Source organism: Nilaparvata lugens, chromosome 8, assembly GCF_014356525.2.
Source record: "Nilaparvata lugens isolate BPH chromosome 8, ASM1435652v1, whole genome shotgun sequence".
NCBI classification, from domain to species: domain Eukaryota; kingdom Metazoa; phylum Arthropoda; class Insecta; order Hemiptera; family Delphacidae; genus Nilaparvata; species Nilaparvata lugens.
This window is the reverse complement of record NC_052511.1, coordinates 786,439-803,474: the sequence shown is the minus strand read 5'-3', so window position 1 is coordinate 803,474 and position 17,036 is coordinate 786,439. Positions and strand designations below refer to the sequence as shown.

Here is a 17,036-nt window from a genome sequence, read left to right as displayed (position 1 = left end):
AACAGAAAGCTTCATAACTTTCAATCAGGCGTTAGGAAATTCCATTTAACTGAGACAGCTCTCCTTCGTGTCACTGACGATATAAGGCCAGCTATGGACCAAAGAAAATGCACCATCCTCACCCTATTCGATTTTTCTAAAGCATTCGATACTGCTGATCATAAAGTTCTTCTAAATAAGTTAGTCATTCTTGGTTTCAGTCACAACTCCCTAGTTTGGTTCAAATCCTATCTCTTAGGTAGGAAACAATGTGTTTCTGTTGGTGACAACAAGTCAAATTGGAAAAATGTTATGCATGGAGTACCACAAGGTTCAATTTTAGGGCCCTCTTCTATTCACTTTGTATGCTAATGACCTTTCTTTCATTATCAAGTTCTCCAGCTTCCATACTTATGCAGATGACCATCAAATTTATTTATGCTGTCCCATAACAAAAATAGATGAAACAGTTGGAATTATAAGTCAAGATATCAATTCGATATTTGAATGAACAAAGAAAAATGGCCTTAAGCTTAATCTCATCAAAACACAACCCATTATAATTGAATATTCTCGTCTTATAAACAATATTGACCTTGAATCGATTCACAAGATTAGTGTAGATGGTAATGACATTCCTTACTGTAGCTCAGTGAAAAATTTTGGAATTATTATGAATAATACTCTTGACTGGTCAGAACAAGTGAACAAAACATGTATAGAGATATTTTCAGCGATGCATTCATTGACAACCTTCCTAGAAACATTAAATTGTTATTGGTTCAATCTCTTATCTTTCCACATTTAATGTATTGTAATTCTGTTCTCAACGATATACGAGTCACTCTGAATGATAAACTACAGCGTTGCCAAAATTATTGTCCACGTTTCGTATACTCTCTTCATCATATCACCCCCGCCCACATTGCCAGTTCAAGATTGAAGCTTGTTAGAGAAAAGCTTGTTCGGAAATCCAAACTATTTTAAAGATGTTTTCAAATTTTTTTCTGGAGGTAGGAGGATAGATGCTTCACATACTGGAACCGGAGAAAGTACTTCAAGGATACCCAACCATCGAATCACTATTTTCACAGAATCCTTTTAAGTCAGTGCCTGTCGTGTATGGAATGCACTTCCTGTTTCTATCAGGTCCATCGAGAGCCGAGCGAGCTTCATCCTGACTTTAAAAAATCATCTTTTGTTCCAAATGACTGGAACTGTCCAGCCCTAGAACGATCACATGACAACCATCCCTACCCCATCCTACCAATACAAACCTTTAAACCTGATGTAGAATGAATTGAACATATATTATATAAACTCATGTTATCATCCACTGCATACTGCTGTATATTACTGAAAGTTGATTACCCTGATCTACTTTCAGCCTACTCCATTTTAATAATCAATGATTTCATCTTATTTACTTCATATTAATTGGAACTTTTACAATATTTTCATTCATAAACAAATCCTTAGTTAAATTAATGAAATTAACGTTTTGGTAGAGAGTTAGTGGAAAGGATATTTTGAATATTCTTTCCGAAGAATGGACATTGATATGTCCAAAGCTCCGCTAATTTATGTAGATGGATAACAATATAATCTATAGTTATTCCAAATTGCTTTTTTCATATCATATACAGTTCAATTTTCTTAGTCTTTATTATGTAAATTCATCTATAATTTTGTTGTATTGTGAACTTTTTATATAAGTGTATATATTTTAATCTAAATAAATAAAGAACTTAATCAATCAATCAATCAATGCTTGTCTTTTCGGTCTCAAAATTTCATAGTTTTTTTAAAGTTTGGAATTTTCAAACTATTTGTAATTATAAATTTAATTCAAGTATTTTTCAATTTAAAAATGATTTTTGTGTGTTTTGAATTGTGAATTAGTGTTTAATTGAAGAATTTTGAAGAGACACATAATCTAGCTACATTTGGACTGTTGTATGAATTAGAATTGGAACCGTTTTGGGCGATTTAGCCTGTGTTACTTTTCTGTAAGCTGTGAAATTCCGAATGATTGAATAAATAAAAATGGAAATGCTCATGACTTATCTATTATTTATACCAGAGACAAATCAATCATTTAGCACCAAAATTATATAATCTACTTCCTGCAAACTTTAAACAGATTAATCATCCTAGAAAGTTCAAAACAATAGTACACAATTGGTTGATGAGCAAAGGAAGACAGAACATAGAAAACATTATTTCAAATAACAACTAACCGCCCAATGACTTACCAAACACTAACTAATTAATAATACGCACAAAAAAAACTAACAAAACCTACTCTAGAACATGGTACGCCATAGTGGAGTAGGTCAATTTCCACACAGAAAACTAAACAAGTAGAGGACACATTATACATTTTTTTTTTGTAACTAACTATTGTATGTAATATTGTAATTTATCTAATATTTTGTGTAATTGATGTTGTAGTTTTAGTTTGTTTGGGAAATAAACATTTTATTTATTTATTTATTTATTCATTTATTTTATTTATTTATTTATTATTTATTTATTTATTTATTTATTTATTTATTTATTTATTTATTTATTTATTTATTATTTATTTATTATTTATTATTTATTTATTTATTTATTTATTTATTTATTTATTTATTTATTTATTTATTCATTTATTTTATTTATTTATTTATTTATTTATTTATTTATTTATTTATTTATTTATTTATTTATTTATTTATTTATTATTTATTTATTTATTTATTTATTTATTTATTTATTATTTATTTATTTATTTATTTATTTATTTATTTATTTATTTATTTATTTATTATTTATTTATTTATTTATTTATTTATTTATTATAAATAATCCATTATGTAGAGAAAGATTCAGTGAAAAAAATCTTACAAGACTTCAATTTTCTGACTTTGGAAACTATACTTCACCACTGTCGTGGAATATGTTTAATTCCATTTCCCATCGGTTAACGTCCAGGGGCGAAATTCATGATTTCCCACTTCAAATTTTGTAGTCCAAATTTAGTAGTCTTGTTTTGTTATATTGTCTACTCTCTTAGTTTCAGGACTCATGAGCCTTTTCTTGTTTTACATGACTTCCAACCAGTCTAATTTGAAGGAGAATCATAATTTCCCAGTTTGAATATTGCATTCCAGGTTATTCAATGTCTTTATGGAATGTCTATATGTATATGTTATTTCCTTGAACTCATCATGTCTGTACAAGGTCTCAAGGGATAATAAATGCCTTTTTTCAAAACTAGTATAATGTAATTAGAATAGATATTTTCCTGAAGTTAACCTCAGACCGCGAGAGAAGTTTTAATCAACATAACTTCTTAACCGTCAATAGTGTGATTCTCCATCCTTTCAGCTATCGTCATGTCTGCATCGTCTCTGTTGAGTGGATGCTTAGTTTTCATTCAGTTGAATGAGCATGTTGAATTATTCTTGAATCTAGGTCTCAGAGACGTATTGCAGTAATTGTGTTTTGCCACGGTAATTAAAATTGATTAATAGATGGTAATCTGAAAAATTAAATCAGTTTAATTATCTATTGATCAATTATTAATAAATACTCATATTAGAAATATTATAATCTATAATATATTCAATCATATATTGAATATGAAGTAAATTATTTATTATTTCTATGAATGAATGAATTGATTAATAATTCAACAAATTCCATTTTCTCAATTTTCAGTATCCATTCATAAGTTTTGGATATTTAGTATTCATATGAATGGAATCGAACCCCCACCCACATTAACCTTTTGTTTAGAATCGAGCACGCGATCAACTGAGCCACTGAGAACTGCTGATGATGGATTGCTTGATGGATTTGTCTTATTATGTAGACATTGAAGTCAATTCTCTCTAATCAGAGTTGGCGTGTTGCCAACTTAATTTCAGTTTTCTAGCACAGATCCTCTATATAGCCTCCTAACTATTTTGTGTTGTAATGATGCAAATCTGGAGTGTAGAAAAGTGATTCTTTGCGTTCTGTGATCAATGCAGGAATGGTCACTTCTCAAGGTAACTGTGAGGAGAAAATATGACAATCACTCAATCAACAAAATCATGATTGGAGGTAGAATGAGAAGAATGTAATGAAAAATTACGTTTGAAATAATTAAAGAAGTAACAGTCACATCAATGTATACTCAATTTCATGATGGCCTATTTACTGTTCATTCCTTATCAGTTGGGAATCGAATCTCTTAACAGAACATCAATTCCATTATTCTACTCTTTCATTATTTGAAAACTCATTTCATCGAAGCCTGTTTGAATCGCTCATTCCTTATCAATCATCATAAAATTAACGGCCGCATTCGAATTCAGCAGTAAAGCTGAGGAACAGCCTCAATCGTGAAAGTTGGAACGATAGCAGGAGAAAAGAAGAGGCTTAATCTGATAAAATAACAGTGAATGTAATGTCGGAGACTGTGTTCTATGCCGGCAAGTCAAGTCAGCTAGCACAGATGTCGAGTACCAAACATAAATTCGATTAAGTGTCCTGAGATCAGCTGAGTTCCCTGCGAGCAAGAAATAATGGAGGGACGAAAGACCTAAGTAATTCAGTTAGACACGATACTCTGTGCGCCAATGCTTGTTCTAGAAGCTACTATTATTTGTAGCTGGAGGCCTGTAATATAATGTTCAATGTGGCAGTGGACTGACTCCGAAAAAATATATTTTGTGTTTTCCTGTATGATCTGTTATTTACATCTTGGAAAGAATGTAAGTATCTCTACTTCTCAGCGTCTTATAACTTTCCTATTGGAATCAATATCTCCTATTTTATTTTACATCGTACGAGGTTGACTTCTTAATGATTATATTGTAACATCCAAAAGTTATTTCCCTCATTCAATGTGTGGAAAATCGTAAGATTTCCGAATCCAATCAATGGTAATAGAGTTTTTGGAGAATTGTTCAGTCACCTAAACTGAAAGAATAGTTTCATTATTGAATAAATAAATAGTTCATGGAAGCGTATGTGAAAAAGCTTCATCCATTTTTATTTTGATGTAACCTTGACGAACCATTTTTATTTTGATGTAACCTTGACGAATCAGGGGATCCATATCGTAGTCTGTAATGGATGATGACAATAAGAAAGAAGGGAAGATAAAAAATAGTTTAATTCATCAACCATACTCTGCACAACAAATTCATCAGTTGGATAATTATTTCTATTCCCATGAATTTCTTTTTCCAATTCCACTCAACTATCAAATCCGAAACTTGTATTTGCTGCTGATGATAATCCGTGATAAATAATCGTAGCAGCATGCTATAAACTCGTTTACGGCGCGTATGAAAAATCTGGCAAAAAGCATCTCTTAAGGAAGGAAACTTATTCGGCTGTTTGGCATGCTATGCTGGGAACAGACAGATGTTGCGTGGATATGTGCAGCTATCTGGCTAGAGTTAGTGCCAAGCATATTTCTGCAGGTTTATTCTCAAGTCGAGCTCAGTAGAGCTGATAAGTAAAACAAATCTGTTCCATGATAGGCGCAGCCGGTGTCATGTTGTCTTAAAACTCTGTGAAATCTTTTTTGTTTGTTCATCCTAAGACACATTTATTTCTGAGCCGGTTTCTTCTTGTGCAGAGCTTTATCTCCGACATCCTTGGCTCTGGCTTATTCTTTTATCACGTGCCAGGTATATTGCCGGCGTGTGACTGGAGTAACGCGATAAAGCCCAGACTGCTCACCAAATTTCGACGCTTTTTATCTATTTTGTAATGGCGTACCACGCAAGCAAGCGCCAGCTGTTCGTTAAGGCTATTGTTTCAATTTCAACCTTCCGTTGAACTTCACTTTTTGTTTTCGCTTTTATTTTTTGAGAATGATGCGTGTTTGGGAGTTGACACCAATTATTGAAACCTCAATGATCTGCTAAATGGTTGATTGAGAGAAATAAATCATATGATTAATGAATGAACTGTAAAAATGTATTGATCTGTTGAATGTATGATTGACATTAATGGACCATATGAATAAAGTTGAGCATTTGCTTATACTTCTAAAATGGAGCATTTGCTTCATTTTTTATGGATGAACGTGAGCAAAACCTTTTGCTCATGCTCATCAAAAAAATAGTTTGAGCATTTGCTCAAAAGTGAAAGCTTCTGTTCAAAATTGTATGAATAAACTAGAGCATTTGCTCAACTTTCGAAGCAAATGCTTCAAAAAATGTGAGACTAGTCTAGAGCAGCTTATCACCTTTTGCTCATAGTAAAATGACTCAACTAATTTGTATGAGGAAACTATACCAGATACGATCACAACCAATAGTTGAGAACTATAAAACTCTTTTTAGATTCAACCATGATATATATCACCATTATCCCTACAAAAGAATACCTGATATAAAGATAGCCATCACAAAATAGGAAATAGGCATTCAAGATGAGAGTGTAGACGATTATAAGAATGCTATTGATATTATAAGAATATGCTGAAGATTATTATAGAGATGACATTTTTTCACGCTATTATTTCAAAATTCTACATAGACGAAAATCTAGTGAATAAATACCAAAATTATTGATAGTTCTGGTATATATCCTTTTTATTCATGGTAAAACCATTCCAAACAGTCTAGAGATTGAGATAACCAGCCTAGTTTGATGAAAAAAAAATTTCAATTAATTAGAGAGAAAATTTGATGGGGCTCTACCAGACCTACCAGTAGTAGTGTCTCAAAAAACCGCGCCAGTACTTAAGGGTTAATTTTTTTCGGAAAGCAATACTTCCCTTACCTATGGTAATAGGGCAAGGAAAGTAAAAATGTTCAATCACCCCTGACACAATCTAAGTCTTTGGGGTAAAAATAATGAAAGGTGCCTAGGACTATAAATTAGATCTGATAGGGTAATTTTCTGTAATGTGAAGAACAGGTTGGTCTCGTAAACTTGTTTTGTTTTAGTTCGAATTTTACTAGAGACCTAATAGTTCCCGTTTGAGTGACTTCTCAACCTTAGATTTTGTTGAATTTCTGGTTTGCTGAAATAATTTATTATTTTGAAGATCTCTGTATTAATCTTGGCTTACCTGATTCCTTAAGGCCTTATTACCTCTATTAAAAATATTTCTAGTCAGTTGAAATATATTTTGTAATGTTCACAAAATCAGGTCCATTAAAGTCATATCGCTCTCTCTACAAATATGTTGTTCTTTTATGAGTCTCCTTTCCACACCAGATAGTAAGTCAAGTAGTCTTTATTTTGTCACGTGATTCAAAATTTATTCCAAATTTTTACTGCCAACCAAAGAAACGTAACACTATTTTTTGGAATGGTGAATATTGATTTCGTTAACTTTTCTATAAGTACTCCTCCTTTAAGAAGAGTCGACATATCCAAAGTCATAAAGAAGTCATATTCAAACTCTGAATAGAATCTACTTGGAAAAATTATTCGGAAAACAATAGCCTAAGGCCACACTTGAAATGAATAAACAAGGGATGCATGAACGAATCAGCCTCAACCAACTGCAATCATCAAAACCTTGTATCATCCAGAGAGATGCATCTGTATCAAACATTCTCTGCCCAATCAGCCGTAAATCTTGATTTCCACTCACGTATGTGATCTGAATCGCTTTTCTACCCTGGAATAACATATATCAGGAATCGATGCAAATTAATTTGTAGGCTCAAGAAAACATTTGTTTCACTGCCACAGGTGAATTCTATGTATTTCAAACGCCACATAATTCAAATAGCTGTTGTACTTGGATTCGAATAACACTAATTATTATACAACATTTTCATCTGCTACACCTACAACATTCCAACGTAAGATTTCTTTTTATGAGTGTATTTTTATGTAGGACCTGTCTATCAGTGATCATCTGAGATCCCAATAGATCTTGACATGTTTTTTCTCAGCAAATGCAGGTGGTGTTTATGAATAGTATAGTGAAGTTTCATTTATCACAACATTCTTCAGTTGCAATTCTAAATATACTATTCTTGCAACATTATTGTGCCGCCTTAAGTACTCTCTGGGGGCCAATATTGAGCACCCTGATGTGATATGCTGAATACTTTCCACAGTAGCAGCACACAACCTGCACCTGTCACTTATGCTCAGATCACCCATGATGTGTCTTCTATAGGCATTAGAGGCTATCACCTGGTTCTGTATGGCAAACACAAAGCCCTCTGTCTCTGGGAACAAGTTCCCAACTGTGAGCCAACTAGTTGACAGCTCCTTATCTATTTGGTCCGATTAGAGGAGACTATAGTAGCGCCCATGCAGCTCTTTCTGCTGCCAATCTGCCTTCAAGGACTGAATAGTGGTGGCCTCGCGTCCACTGGGGTTTCTCAGATCAAGTGCAGTGTGACCATTGTCTAAGAAGCACATGCCTATCAAGATGTTGGAATAAACATTCTTGAAGTGGGTCCTCAGTTTTTACTCCTATCGGCAAGTGTACCAGCATGAAGACGCGTGTCTCCTGGGGTTGCGGACACTTTCCTTGCATGTCTATCGCGGCTGCACCAGACTTCATCTCCCTTCCTCTGGCCTTCGCAGTTTTCTGGGTGGTTGGAGCACTCTTCTCCCTGGGTTGGGGCTCCCACTCCACAGTGCAGGTGCGGGTGTCGATTTTCACCCTGTGCTTCTGCAGGAACTGCATACCGAATAAAAATTCGGGAGACAATCCCTCCATGATTGTCATCACTGTGGGTAGCACTTCTTGGCCGACTATCAGGTTGATTTCCACCTTCCCATACAGCCGCGCCGCAGTTCCATTTGCCAAGATCGCACCTCTCTCTGTCGGAGTTCTCCTTGCACATCCAGCTGCTTCTAAGCTCGCAAACGTTGCCAAGCTTAAGTAGTTGGATTCAGTTCCTGTATCGAGTAAGGCTCGATATTGTTGGCCAGCTACCTCGACTGTGGTATACAGCCTGTTGTCGAACTGTGACTCCAGTTCCAGTTGAAGCTGGTTCCTAGTTCTCACCATGGCGGCTTTGTCTGTCGTCCTCTTCTGGTCCTTCTCACAGGTGCAACTGGGACTAGGTTTCCTACAGGCCGCGCAGAGAGAAATCTCAGGGCATTCTGACCCCCAGTGACCCGCCTTCTTGTACTGCCAGCAGACAGGTCCCCACTGGAGTCGACTCCACTCGTCATTGGGTTGTTGTAGGCTCCGGCTCGGGGCGCGATTTCACAGGTTTACGAACCTCCTCCTGTTTCGCAGCCCTCTGCCTCTTGTGCCTGACCTTTTAAAAGATGATAAAGAAGATAATTTTTAATAAGATTTAGAATTTAGAAATAGGCCGACACATCTAAAAACACCTGAGTCTATACCTAATTCATGCAGGTGAACGGGCTAGAGTCAAGAAAACTTCAATTAATCTTGCCATGCCTGATTTAATAGGTTTCTACTATAGAATAACACTACAATTTGAAATAATTGAAAAATACAAACAGCTTCAATAAACATTGGCAACTAAAAGCGAACAACAGAAACAACAATTTCATGTTACTTTGTTGACATTCTTCATCTGATTTGGGGGCGCATTACTATCCTTTGTTTAGACAGCAATATGTCACAAAACCAAACAATATCAGTCATAAAATAACAAATTAATCCCAACATGAAATAACTCAAGAAAGAAAAGCCTGTTGAACCCAAATTTCGTCGATAGTAACCCATATAACCCATTTCATAATAATTTTGAATCCCCACTTTTGATTGACATTCTCGAATGAACCTTTGTTTCACTACACTGCACTTTCGTTGGTCTGTACGTTGCTTTATCGTCGGGGTTACAGTACCTTGTTTTTGGCAGTGAACTTTTACCGGTTGAATTTGGCTTGACGGCGACGTCCTCTTACGTCCCTAGACCTGTCGTCTGAACGGGTGTCTTGAACCGGTGTTACATAGAAATGCGGAACCAAAGTGGTGGTACATGAAGTTGGTTTGGGGACACACATGAACCGCTGTAAATAAATGTATTACAGCATTAATTTCTAACTCTTCCTACAATTCATCAAAAGCTAAAACAGGAGTTATCTATTGATTACAATTAATTTAATTCTCTCATTCTATTTGAATCCTCATTTTATATAGATTTTTATCTTTAACTACTGATTCTTTGTATCAGAATTAATGGATCTTTCTTCACAAATAATTCAAAAGTTCTGTTATAATTTAATAAATTAGCGTTCAGTTAAAAGCCTTAATGCCATGAGAAAACACAGTCAGAAAATATAAACTTGAGTCTTAAACTCAATATGAACATAATCTTAAAATTTCATTCCAATTTAAATGCTATCTTCCTGACTCTACAATAATATATCTTCAGAAACAATAACTCAATGTAACATAGTGAAAACTTTCTCCTCTACTTACTGTATGTACTTCTTCAGAAAAAAAATTATAATTATCTTCCATCACTAATAAACTCAAAAAGACTATTCTCAATCAATATTATCAACTTGAACAATAACAGGCTTTGTTAATACAATACTCTTATGGAAGTTTCAATCAATTAAATTCCCTAAATTATATTTTAACCTTATTTTACGTACCTTAGCGGTTATTTGAAGAAACAATTATTCATACATGATGAAGAACACAATTAAACCTTTCAGGACATGGCACTACTAGAGAATTAAACTTTAATAAAAATAAAACTAGCTCCTACATTAACTAATGAAAGAAACTTGTAAACCTGCCCAAAAAGGGCGAAACATAATGACTACATCTTTGCTCTCGTAGTGCTCCTAGCAAAGTGTCCTCCGAAACGTAATCTGGTCTCGCGGCTGGGGAATCCCCCCACTACTGTACTTAGAACAGGTCTCCTATTGGGCGAAGGGAATCAATTGACCAATCGTCGCGTGGCTTCTAGAGCCTTTGGACCAAATAGTAACTGCAAAATCGGTAGTTTGTTATAATTTCAATACTTGATGTTTTCAACTTATCACACTCTATGTCCCGACAGGAAGGCTTAGTTTTAGAGATAATTCCATAATCTACATTCCTCGATGACTCGGAGCCACAGTTTTTAAATATCTATCATGGGAAACTCGAAGTCATGGTTGTTCATAATAGAGAGAGAAAATAATTTATTTCGCTAACTCACTTACAATAATGGCTCCAGTCTATTGCATATTGAATGTACTATTATAACTTGGGAAAAGGCCTGAATTAAAATTAGTGCTCGGCACACTCTGCTGAGCGCTTTTCTCCTCTGACTTTATCCTCTCATACTGCCTGGCCAGCTTGAGCAGATCTTCCACCGAATAGACTTCGGCTTCCCTGATGTACAGCTTGTACCGGGGTAGAAGATTCTTGTAGAGCCTCTGCAGCTGTTGGCTGACTGAGAAATCTCCTCTCCGCCTCATGAGGATTTGAAGTTCCTCTACATAGTCGTTGATGCCTTCACACTGCCGTCGACCCAGGATTTGAGTATCCAGGTCTTCCTCGTAGGTTGCTGGATAATAACAAGACCGTAAGTCTCTTACAAAATCGTTCCAATGATGCTGGAACCCTCTCCGGTTCCGCATCCATAGGGAACACCTTCCTGCTAGCATTTCTGGTAGCACCGGGAACAACTGCTCCCCTGTCAGCCCATAGGCTTGTTGTAACTCCTCGAGGTGCTCTAGGAAACTAGGAGCGTCTCCGTTGCCATCATATGACAACCTCAATCCCCGAACTTTATCACACACCGTCCCTGGGTCCATAAATGGAGTGTGAGGGGCTGCAGCTCGGATCGGTGAGCGCAGTGCGTGTCGGGGCCTGTACTGGTGAGCCGATGACGCCTCTGGTCTCACTAATGCAGGTCTTGCATGATACAGTGAACCAGTATCTGCATGTGCCGGCATTGATCTCGACAGCGCTGGTTGTATCACAGCCTCTTCACCTGGAGGCAGCGGTAGCATTTGTAAGACATCGCTGCTGCTGCTCTGTTAACGCTCTCCGCAACTTGGAACAGGTGCCGTCTGTGGGCACCAAGTCCAGGAGCAAATCGAAAGTGTCTTTGCTCCACAATCGATACACCCTATGAATGGCATTACTCACTATCTGAAGCTGGTGACGCCTCCTCGGGCAGTTCTCCGAGTCTAGAAGACTCCTGATAATCCTCCTCTACAGGAGGCCACAAAGACGTTGCTCCTTCCGTCTCGTGATAGCTTGTACCAGCTCCATTGCTAGCCTGGATTGGACTGCTGGTTTCGCCTGCCGTCTTCCTGTGATGGTCCACAAGAACCTTCCTCAGCTCCGCCATTGTACCAGTTGTAGGTAGCCCCGCTGTCGCTGCTAGTTCCACTGCTTCATTCCGGTGGAGTTTGTAGATCCAGGACACTCCTGGATCGCTGTTATCCTCTTGCATCTCCTTGTCTTCTCCGGCACAATTACACTTCTCTTCTGTACTCATTGCTGCTTTCCTCCTCCTACTTTGAGCCCCACGTTCGTGCGCCAATCTTCTGAGTAGATTTTTGCCCACACCTTCTCCTACTAGAACTCCCAGTGTCGCTCTGGGCCGGCTAGACTCAGTCGGCGTCTGGGGTGGGCCTCAGCAGGGGACAGGAGTCTTGGTGGGATGTCCGCCAACCGCCCTCTTTCGAGTCGGGGTTTGAAACAGAGCCTTGAGTACTTTGGAGAAATGTTTCCCTCTTTTAGGTAAGAGGGGCCGTACTTTCGCACTGCCAAACAGGGTTGGGTGTGGAGTGAAAGAAGTAGGATCGCTGCGGTGTCCGCTGTGAGGGAGGTCTCTGTGACGGGAATAACGTCCCCGATTGTCACAATTCCTCTTGTGTGTCTTAGATCTATTAACTAGAGTCGGTCACTGGGTCACTATTCTCGGGAACCGGGTGTTTTCCGGGGCTCCGGATTGAACTCGGGGTTCTCGCAAAGGCTTTCCCTAGCCTCTCTCGAGGTCCTCCTGCGATTCCAGATTGAATCGACAAGCTGTGGGAGCCCGCGCGTCAGACTTCTCTAAGTCCTAATCCTCGGGCACCGGGTGTCTTCATGGGGTCCGGATCGGTCTCGGAGCTCTCACAAAGGCTTTCCCTAGCCATTCTTGAGGTCCTCTTGTGATTCCGGGTGGTATCGGCAAGCTGCAAGAGCCCACGCACCAGACTTTTCTAAGTCCTAAACCTCGGGCACTGAGTGTCTTCTCGGGGTCCGGATCGGACTCGGAGTTCTCGCATAGGCTTCCCCTAGCCTTTCTCGAGGTCCTCTTGCGATTCTGGATTGAATCGACAAGCTGCAGAAGCCCGCGCGTCGGACTTCTTTAAGTCCTAATCCTCGGGCACTGGGTGTCTTCTTGGGGTCCGGATCGGACTCGGAGTTCTCGCAAAGGCTTCCCCTAGCCTTTCTTGAAGTCCTCTTGCGATTCTGGATGGTATCAGCAAGCTGCGGGAGCCCGCGCACCGGACTTCTCTCCTGAGCTCTAAGTCCAAGTCCTCGGGCACCGGGTGTCCTCCTGGGGCCTGGATCGATCTCGGAGTTCTCGCAAAGGCTTTTCCTAGCCTTTCTCGAGGTCATCTCGCGTTTCGAGGTTCCAGCGATGATGTACCAAGGTGTAGTCAGGTTTTGACCAAAACCTTACGTGTCGCTGCTGGTTGTAACAGGCAGGTTGATGCCCAAACTCGTTGAAAAAGTCGAACAACACTCGTCCAAGTGTGTGTTGAACTGCGGAGCTTCCAGTGTCTGAGATTAACCACCTTTAACCCCAGACACAACTCCCGGTTGTCGAAGGATTCGGAGTACACTCAAAGCATGAGTTGTACTATGTTGCTAGCTGCGTGCTGCTTCCTTCACTCCTCTGTCGACCGCTCGCACTGGATTTCCGAACTGGACTGCCTCCTACCAGCCTTTTACGAGCCTCCCTCAGTGGCCGAGATGGAGGGGAGTAAGGATGCGCATCACTGCTGAGCGGTAGCCCAGCGGCTGGCTTGCTCGTTGACCTCTGTGATTCCATCAGAGATAACCGAGCGTCTTATAACAAGCCCAGCGGCTGGCTTGCTCGTTGACCTCTGTGATTCCATCAGAGATAACCGAGCGTCTTATAACAAGCCCTAAACTGGAGTAACGCGATAAAGCCCAGACTGCTCACCAAATTTCGACGCTTTTTATCTATTTTGTAATGGCGTACCACGCAAGCAAGCGCCAGCTGTTCGTTAAGGCTATTGTTTCAATTTCAACCTTCCGTTGAACTTCACTTTTTGTTTTCGCTTTTATTTTTTGAGAATGATGCGTGTTTGGGAGTTGACACCAATTATTGAAACCTCAATGATCTGCTAAATGGTTGATTGAGAGAAATAAATCATATGATTAATGAATGAACTGTAAAAATGTATTGATCTGTTGAATGTATGATTGACATTAATGGACCATATGAATAAAGTTGAGCATTTGCTTATACTTCTAAAATGGAGCATTTGCTTCATTTTTTATGGATGAACGTGAGCAAAACCTTTTGCTCATGCTCATCAAAAAAATAGTTTGAGCATTTGCTCAAAAGTGAAAGCTTCTGTTCAAAATTGTATGAATAAACTAGAGCATTTGCTCAACTTTCGAAGCAAATGCTTCAAAAAATGTGAGACTAGTCTAGAGCAGCTTATCACCTTTTGCTCATAGTAAAATGACTCAACTAATTTGTATGAGGAAACTATACCAGATACGATCACAACCAATAGTTGAGAACTATAAAACTCTTTTTAGATTCAACCATGATATATATCACCATTATCCCTACAAAAGAATACCTGATATAAAGATAGCCATCACAAAATAGGAAATAGGCATTCAAGATGAGAGTGTAGACGATTATAAGAATGCTATTGATATTATAAGAATATGCTGAAGATTATTATAGAGATGACATTTTTTCACGCTATTATTTCAAAATTCTACATAGACGAAATTCTAGTGACTTTAGATGAAAAAATTAAGCAGACTACCATCAAAATTCAAGGAATAGTATTTTTTTTAGTAAGTTCCATTGTTCCCAAGTAAGAATCATTAGTTGAATAAACTTTTTCGGTCATTTCTGATTTTTCATTATTTTTACCAAAAATCACTACATTTTTTTTGAAAATTTTACACAGTTTTGAATAAATACGAAAACTATTGATAGTTCTGGTATATATCTTCTTTATTCATGGTAAAACCATTCCAAACAGTCTAGAGATTGAGATAACCAGCCTAGTTTGATGAAAAAAAAATTTCAATTAATTAGAGAGAAAATTTGATGGGGCTCTACCAGACCTACCAGTAGTAGTGTCTCAAAAAACCGCGCCAGTACTTAAGGGTTAATTTTTTTCGGAAAGCAATACTTCCCTTACCTATGGTAATAGGGCAAGGAAAGTAAAAATGTTCAATCACCCCTGACACAATCTAAGTCTTTGGGGTAAAAATAATGAAAGGCGCCTAGGACTATAAATTAGATCTGATAGGGTAATTTTCTGTAATGTGAAGAACAGGTTGGTCTCGTAAACTTGTTTTGTTTTAGTTCGAATTTTACTAGAGACCTAATAGTTCCCGTTTGAGTGACTTCTCAACCTTAGATTTTGTTGAATTTCTGGTTTGCTGAAATAATTTATTATTTTGAAGATCTCTGTATTAATCTTGGCTTACCTGATTCCTTAAGGCCTTATTACCTCTATTAAAAATATTTCTAGTCAGTTGAAATATATTTTGTAATGTTCACAAAATCAGGTCCATTAAAGTCATATCGCTCTCTCTACAAATATGTTGTTCTTTTATGAGTCTCCTTTCCACACCAGATAGTAAGTCAAGTAGTCTTTATTTTGTCACGTGATTCAAAATTTATTCCAAATTTTTACTGCCAACCAAAGAAACGTAACACTATTTTTTGGAATGGTGAATATTGATTTCGTTAACTTTTCTATAAGTACTCCTCCTTTAAGAAGAGTCGACATATCCAAAGTCATAAAGAAGTCATATTCAAACTCTGAATAGAATCTACTTGGAAAAATTATTCGGAAAACAATAGCCTAAGGCCACACTTGAAATGAATAAACAAGGGATGCATGAACGAATCAGCCTCAACCAACTGCAATCATCAAAACCTTGTATCATCCAGAGAGATGCATCTGTATCAAACATTCTCTGCCCAATCAGCCGTAAATCTTGATTTCCACTCACGTATGTGATCTGAATCGCTTTTCTACCCTGGAATAACATATATCAGGAATCGATGCAAATTAATTTGTAGGCTCAAGAAAACATTTGTTTCACTGCCACAGGTGAATTCTATGTATTTCAAACGCCACATAATTCAAATAGCTGTTGTACTTGGATTCGAATAACACTAATTATTATACAACATTTTCATCTGCTACATCTACAACATTCCAACGTAAGATTTCTTTTTATGAGTGTATTTTTCATTTTTGTTTGTTATATTCTCTATAATAAACTCCCTTCTTCTGGGGGTACCAGGACGAAGGAAAAAGGAAGGATTATTATTATTATTATATTATTATTATTATTATTATTATTATTATTATTATTATTATTATTATTATTATTATATTATTATTATTATTATTATTATTATTATTGATTGATTGATTGATTCCAGATTTCAAGCCGCAAATCAAATAATAAATTAAATGTGGGCTTCTTGAGAGAGTGACCTCATGCTACGAAAGAGGAAGTCCTACAAAACTCGAAGCTACATGGACAACAATCAATCTGATTAATATTGGTACTGCTGGCATGATATATTCACACCTCTAATACGGAAACATTCACTGAAAATCAATTATTATTCAACTCATAAGCATCACTTAATACTTAATTCAGGCCTATGTAAAACGAATTAATCCTTAAAGCTCGACTGCACCTGAGCAAATTCCATTAGTGCTCAATGAATTCATTGCAGGTTATCAACTCCCGTTGCCAAAATTAGGTACGCTTTAGATAAATTGAGGAATTTTGATGGATGCTAAGTTTGGAATGTTACGGAGATAATTATTGGTGCAGCCAGAGCGACAGAGAGAGGGTGAGAAAGAGGGTGTGTGAGAGAGAGAGAGAGTGAGAGAGAGTGATTGTGGATACA

The 17,036-nt window shown here is 37.4% G+C and overlaps 1 protein-coding gene across 2 annotated transcripts in view; it reads right to left on the bottom strand.

Annotated features, from left to right (window-relative positions):
* The window catches only part of LOC111045823 (acetylcholine receptor subunit alpha-like), a 433,085-nt gene that overhangs the window by 285,285 nt on the left and 130,764 nt on the right, over positions 1-17,036 (bottom strand). The gene's annotated exons all lie outside the window — the stretch shown is intronic.